Source organism: Somniosus microcephalus, chromosome 1 (genome assembly GCF_052327205.1).
Source record: "Somniosus microcephalus isolate GS21.2 chromosome 1, FLI_Smic_1.0, whole genome shotgun sequence".
Classification (NCBI taxonomy): domain Eukaryota; kingdom Metazoa; phylum Chordata; class Chondrichthyes; order Squaliformes; family Somniosidae; genus Somniosus; species Somniosus microcephalus.
The window spans coordinates 46,676,802-46,682,801 of NC_140987.1; the positions used below are offsets into that span (position 1 = coordinate 46,676,802).

The following is a 6,000-nucleotide window of genomic DNA, read 5'->3' on the forward strand; positions in this document are numbered from 1 at the left end:
GAGAAGGAAAGAAACAATCAAGATGTGAACTTAGTTCTTTAATTTGAGAGTTGAATTATTTAGCAGACTGTGCTTGCAGGGCAACTTATTCTGTTTAATGAAGAAGCCATTGGGCAGTCAGATCATGTTGGGGAAAGTAATTAAAGGAGATTTTACCCAATGCTTTCTAAGATGCAACGAGCCCAACAGGATTGTTTTTTGCAATATAAAAGTCACACTTTCAATTATGGAATAAACTTGTAACAACCTGGAACATAAATCCCCATAAAACCTTACAGATCTTATATTCAGCATCTGGTATGCTTTTTAACTAGCTGATAAATCGAGCATTTTTCATAGTACAAATGCTAGCGGAGAGAGTCATGTAACTATTTATAATATTTTGTGTTCCATTCAAATCAAGGATTGCACATATATATATAGATATATATAAAAATAAACAAAAATATCTGGAACCGACTTTTTTAAGAGGAAAAATGTTAGCTGAACCTTGGGATTGAGTTCTGAATAAATTGTATCAGTATTAGTTGAACGTATCTTTTGTCTCTCCTTAGATATCTATACCAGCTGCTCATTTGCTCTGTTGCTGGCTAGGTACTCATAATTTTGTACATCAAAATGCATTTATAAGGTGGCTCGTGGGATTAGACACAGTTAAAACAAAACAGCTGTTGGAAAATAGTCATTGTGCTGTCACAGCCCTCATAAAACATGCAATGCTGTGAAAACAATTGTTTTGATTCAACACTCGTGTTTTAACATAAAGTTATTACAAATCTCTGGCAAATGAATGCAAATATTTTCAAGGCAGAACGGCCAATACATATTGACACATCTGTATTATGACAACTGGTCTCAGAGAAAATGGTGAGAAGGTAGAGGAAGAACATGAGGAGGGTTTTTTAATCTGTAACATTGAAAAATTCTACTTTCATTGTTACTGCTGTATTAATATATAAAATCTTATTACAATTCTTGGCACTTGAGTGTTAAAATTGCATTCTATTATTTGGTGCTATCCAGCAATGGAACTCTTAAGTTAACATTGCACCATACATGACTAATGTGTAGATGGTGACTATAAATTAAAGGGGGGGGCTTTAATGCAGGGAGAAAGAGGACTTCCAAAGAAACCAAGGCTGTCTGGGTGCAGTTGGCAGGGGAGATCACCTCCAGATCTGTGTGCAGATTGGGTGAATGTTTATGTGTATTGATGAAATGCCATCCATGTTGGAAAGCGTTAAAATGATTTGATGCCAAAATGTTGGCGTCATGGCATCTGTTCTTTTGCCTAAGTCAGCTCCACATTGCGGGCTCCACGACACTTGTGTTGTCAGGTTGGTGGCCAGAATGAAAGGAGGCCAGAGAGTCATGTCCATTGTCTATGATGTCTCAAGGTGGAGCCAAGAACATGTGCCAACATGGGCAACCTATGCAAATCTGGCCAGGATAAGTGCATCCCTTACATCTCGGGCAGCCATGTGCTCGCGTGCTGCCGCTGCTGGTCAATAAACTGATGCTCTCTCCTCCTCCTGCTGCTCCTCCTCCTCAGCCTCCTCAATCTCCTCCTCCTCCTTATCCTCATCCTCATCTGAGGAGACCTGGAACTGAGCCACTTGCTCATCAGGAAGCTGCAAGCCACGACACTGTGCCATGTTGTGCAGTGCACAGCAGATCACGACTATTCTTGGGACCCTTAATGGTGTATACTGCAGGGCTCCACCTGATTGGTCAAGGCATCGGAAGCGCATCTTCAACAACCCAATGGTTTGCTCAATGATGGACCTGGTCGAAGTGTGGCTGGTGTTGTAGCGCTCTTCAGCCTCGTTAGCTGGCCTCCTGAGCGGCGTCATTTGGCACTTCTTCAGGGGGTAGCCTTTGTCACCAAGGAGACATCCGTCAATTTGGTTTGGTAGATTGAAAAGCGGAGGAACACTAGACTGGCGCAGGATGAAAGAGTCATGGCAACTACCACAGAACTTTGCGCAAACATGCAAAAACTCTTTCTTGTGGTTACACACCAGCTGTGCGTTGAGGGAGTGGAAAGACTTGTGGTTGACAAAGATAGCTGGGTTGTGATCGTGTGCCCTAAGGGCCACATGTGTGCAGTCTATGATGCCCTGCACCATTGGCAAGCCTGCCATATTTGCAAAGCCAACTGCACGCGTGGTTATACTTGCTTGATCCCTTGAGAACTGGATGTAATTGTGCGCCTTTGCAAAAAGGGCATCGATAACCTGCGTGATGCAACTGTGGGCGGCCGACTGGGAGATAGCACTGTTGCCTGCTGATGATCCCTGGAAGGAGCCTGAGGCAAAAATTTGAGTGTGGTGGTGACTTTGACAGCCACTGGTAAGGGGTGTCCACCCGTTCCTCTGGGCGCCAGGTCTTGCTGCAGCAGTCCACAGATTTCTCGGACAAGTTCTCGCAAAAGTCTCAGCCTCCTTTGGCACTGCTGCTCATTCACGTTGAGGTAGCTCATCCTCTGTCTGTAAACCCTCTGTTAGGGGTATCTCCTGTGGTGAGGTGCCTCGATGCGCTGGCGCCTTCTGCCCTGTGCAGCATCAGGTGCCTGAGCAGGAGGTTGGGGCTGCTGCTGCTGTTGTTGCTGAGCTGCCTGGTTCTGCTGCTGCCATGGATGCTCCTCATCCGAATCTGAGCTCCATGGTGAAAGGAAATGAATGGTTCCCATGCTGCTTGCAGATGCCTCCGTTGGGGAAGCGCTCATTGCAAGCGGGGAGAGGGTCTTCTAATGAGGTCCCTCAGATAGATAGAAGCTGCAGCACCTCTGACTTCGGAAGGCTTGCTAAAAGTGTGGAAAGACCTTTTAAAGCAAAGTTCTGGCACCTGCAACTAATCCTTGATGCAAGCTCCGTTTTAATGGTGGAGTGATGCGCCTCAATAACTTCAAGGCTCAAAGTTAACTGGATAAAACAAGGCTTTTATTAGCAAAGAAAGATGCCTGTGTCTTCACCTAGCTTCACCTAGCATTCTGCTGTTCTGCTGCAAGACAAGCCTGGGCTTGTCTTAAGTAGGGCCAGGTATGGGCGGAGCCGACACACCCAATGGGGAGAAAGGGGGCGGTGCACTATATACAATACAAGGTAAAACACCGGAGCAGGCAATACAATATATGTAGTTAAATACAGAGTCTGATGAATGACATATTTCATCACATGGAGCTGCAGCTGTGAGGAGGCAGCCCACTTGTGAACCCGCCAGGTTTAACTGCCGTGGTTTAGGAGGGGTGTGAAACACGCTAGAAATGTCGAAAAATATCGAGGGCCTGTCAAAATAGGATTAGAGAGGCCCTTAACGATCATTTAAGGCCCTTAACAAGCTCTCTGGCCAGCTGGAGGTGGGACTGTTTCCCGCCCTGCAAAACTGGCACTGACAAAATCGCGCGGAGGTGAGTTGGAGGCAGGTTCCGAACCCGCTCTCATTTTTTCCGATTTTCCCGCCTTACCCGCCTCCTCGGGTCTGAGAAAATCGCCTCCTAAGACACACTCATTTTCATTCAACAGCAAACTTCACCGACTCTACATCCCAGCCAGTGCCCTCTGCTCTTCCAACTTGCATCTCTTTTTTATCCCTTTCTCTCTCCGCTCCACCATCAGTGCCAGAACCCTGAACCAGCAAGCCCCTGCACTCTGGAAATCTCTTCTCAAACCCTTCTGCCTTGCTACAGCTCTCTGCACCTTCTAAAACCTTCTTTGACCACACCTTCAGCACGGTGGCATAGTGGTTAGCACTGTTGCCTTACAGCGCCAGGGACCCGGGTTCGAATCTGGCCTCGGGTGACTGTCTGTGTGGAGTTTGCACATTCTCCCCGTGTTTGCGTGGGTTTTCTCTGGGTGCTCCGGTTTCCTCCCACAGTCCAAAGATGTGCGGGTTAGGTTTATTGGCTATGATAAATTGACCCTTAGTGTTAGGGGGATTAAATACGTGGGGTTACGGGGATAGGGTGGGATATGTGTCGGTGTAGGGGTTACGGGGATCGAGTGGGATATGTGTCGGTGCAGGCTCGATGGGCCGAAATGGCCTCTATCTGCACTGTGGGGTTTCTGTGATTTCTGTGATCTCTCATAACCTTGTGACATGGGGTGATGATTGGTTGAGAGATGGGAGACAGATGGTAGGGATCAAGGTAATGTACTCTGATTGGAAGGATGTGATAAGTGGCGTTCCCCAGGAATCTGCACTGGGACATACATACTTGGACGAAGGAATAAAGAGTTGTATATCTATCTTTGCAGATGACACTAAGTTAAGAGGCACAGTAAGTTGTTCAGATGGGTGCAGGAAGTTATAAAAGCATATAGACAGATTGAAAGACTGGGCAAAACTGTGGCAGATGGAGTTCAATGTGGGGAAGTGCAATTTACTTTGGATCCAAGAAAGACAAATTGGAATATTTTCTTTATGGCGAGAGACTAGGAACTTTGGAGGAGGAAAGGGATTTGGATGTCCAGATATACAAATCACTAAATGCTAGTGCACAGGTTCATAAAGTAATCAAAAAGGCTTATGGAAAGTTGGCCGTTAGCTCAAATGGGCTGGAATTGAGCAAGTTATGCTTCATCTATACAGAGCCTTGGTCAGATCCCATCTGGAGTACTGCATTCGGTTTGGGCACCTGTTAGTGAATGGATGTTCTTACTGATAAATTTATAATTTATTCCTCAAGATAATTGGGTTCAATGACATTTATTGGCTTTCACAGGAATTAAGCTTATAATGATAGCTATTATTACCAACAATTACACATATACAATGATAATCATTACGAATGATAATTACGCATATACTCAGGGTGACACTTATGATACAAGGTATCACTGCGTCACAGGTTTCGAGCTCGAGGAGGATGGGCCGGCCAAACCTTTTTGAGTTCAGAAGTAAATATTTGAACAACCCCTTTTATACTCTTCTTTCACTTTGGCTATGTGAAAATCCGTATGTTTCAAACTATTACCTCATCCAATTAGTTACTATAACTCCAGTTTTAACAGAAATCACTCCCCACATTCTATCATGGCCTTGGGGGAGTTAATCCGTAAGAGGACAGCTGAGATATCTATGAAGCTGGGACAAAGAATATGCCTTGGGATGTTTTATTACGTTTAAGGTGCTGCATAAATACAAGTTGTTCTTGTAACCAAATACTTACCAGGTAAAGTCTCTGCCCTGGAGTTTCCGCTCGATTGCGCTGGTTTTTTTGACGCAGTTCCCCGGATATTGACGTAACTGGCACAAAAGATCGCGGAATTTTAAGCACAAATTGCGTTGGAAGCAGGCCCCGCCCACAAAACTGGCCACGCCCCCAGGGTAAATTAATCACCATTGGGAGTTTCCGCTAATTGCGCTCATTTGCGGGCCTACAAGAAAGCTCCAAAAATTAAACTGGTTCTTTTGGGCACAAGGATACTAATAGACATGTTTTGAAAGGTGTTGAATGTCTTTTTTAATTTACTAGGGATCTGACTACTGTACCCCAATCTAACTAGAAAATAATTTTGTATATTTTTTATAATTCATTTTCAGAAATTTGAAATCGGGTTACTCACAGGTGGTGGATTGACACTGTGATTTAAAAATGCTTATTTTTTTGTGATAAACTCATTTTCAGCTGTATTAATCAAACTTTACCAAGTTACCACTCTTAAATACATCAAGGAATATTTTTTAAAGCAAATGCTTTTTTTTAAATTATGTTTTAAAACGCTTCCCACTTGCGCTGGTTCATGACAGATTTTGCATTTGCCGATATGCAAATGAGTTTGAGCGTAAACTCAGGGGGACAAACTCTCACAGTTTTGGGGGCAATTTGCGTCGGAATCGCCGATTGTGCCCAAAGCAGAAACTCTACCCCTCTGTCTGGTAACTTTTAATTCTGACTGAACTTTTCACTGGAAACTAAACTGATGGCCCATAATTTCCGATCAGAGGCTTCCTGCGTGTGGATACCTCCTATCGGAAAAAAAATCTACGCACTTACCT

At 44.4% G+C, this 6,000-nt stretch overlaps 1 long non-coding RNA gene across 1 annotated transcript in view; it reads right to left on the reverse strand.

Moving 5' to 3' along the window:
• LOC147124045 (uncharacterized) overlaps positions 1 to 5,577 on the reverse strand; it is a 66,499-nt gene extending 60,922 nt beyond the window's left edge. Inside the window, exon 1 of the long non-coding RNA XR_015079530.1 lies at positions 5,171 to 5,577. This is a non-coding gene — a long non-coding RNA (uncharacterized LOC147124045). The remainder of the gene's footprint in view (positions 1 to 5,170) is intronic.
• Positions 5,578 to 6,000: the final 423 nt, after the last annotated feature.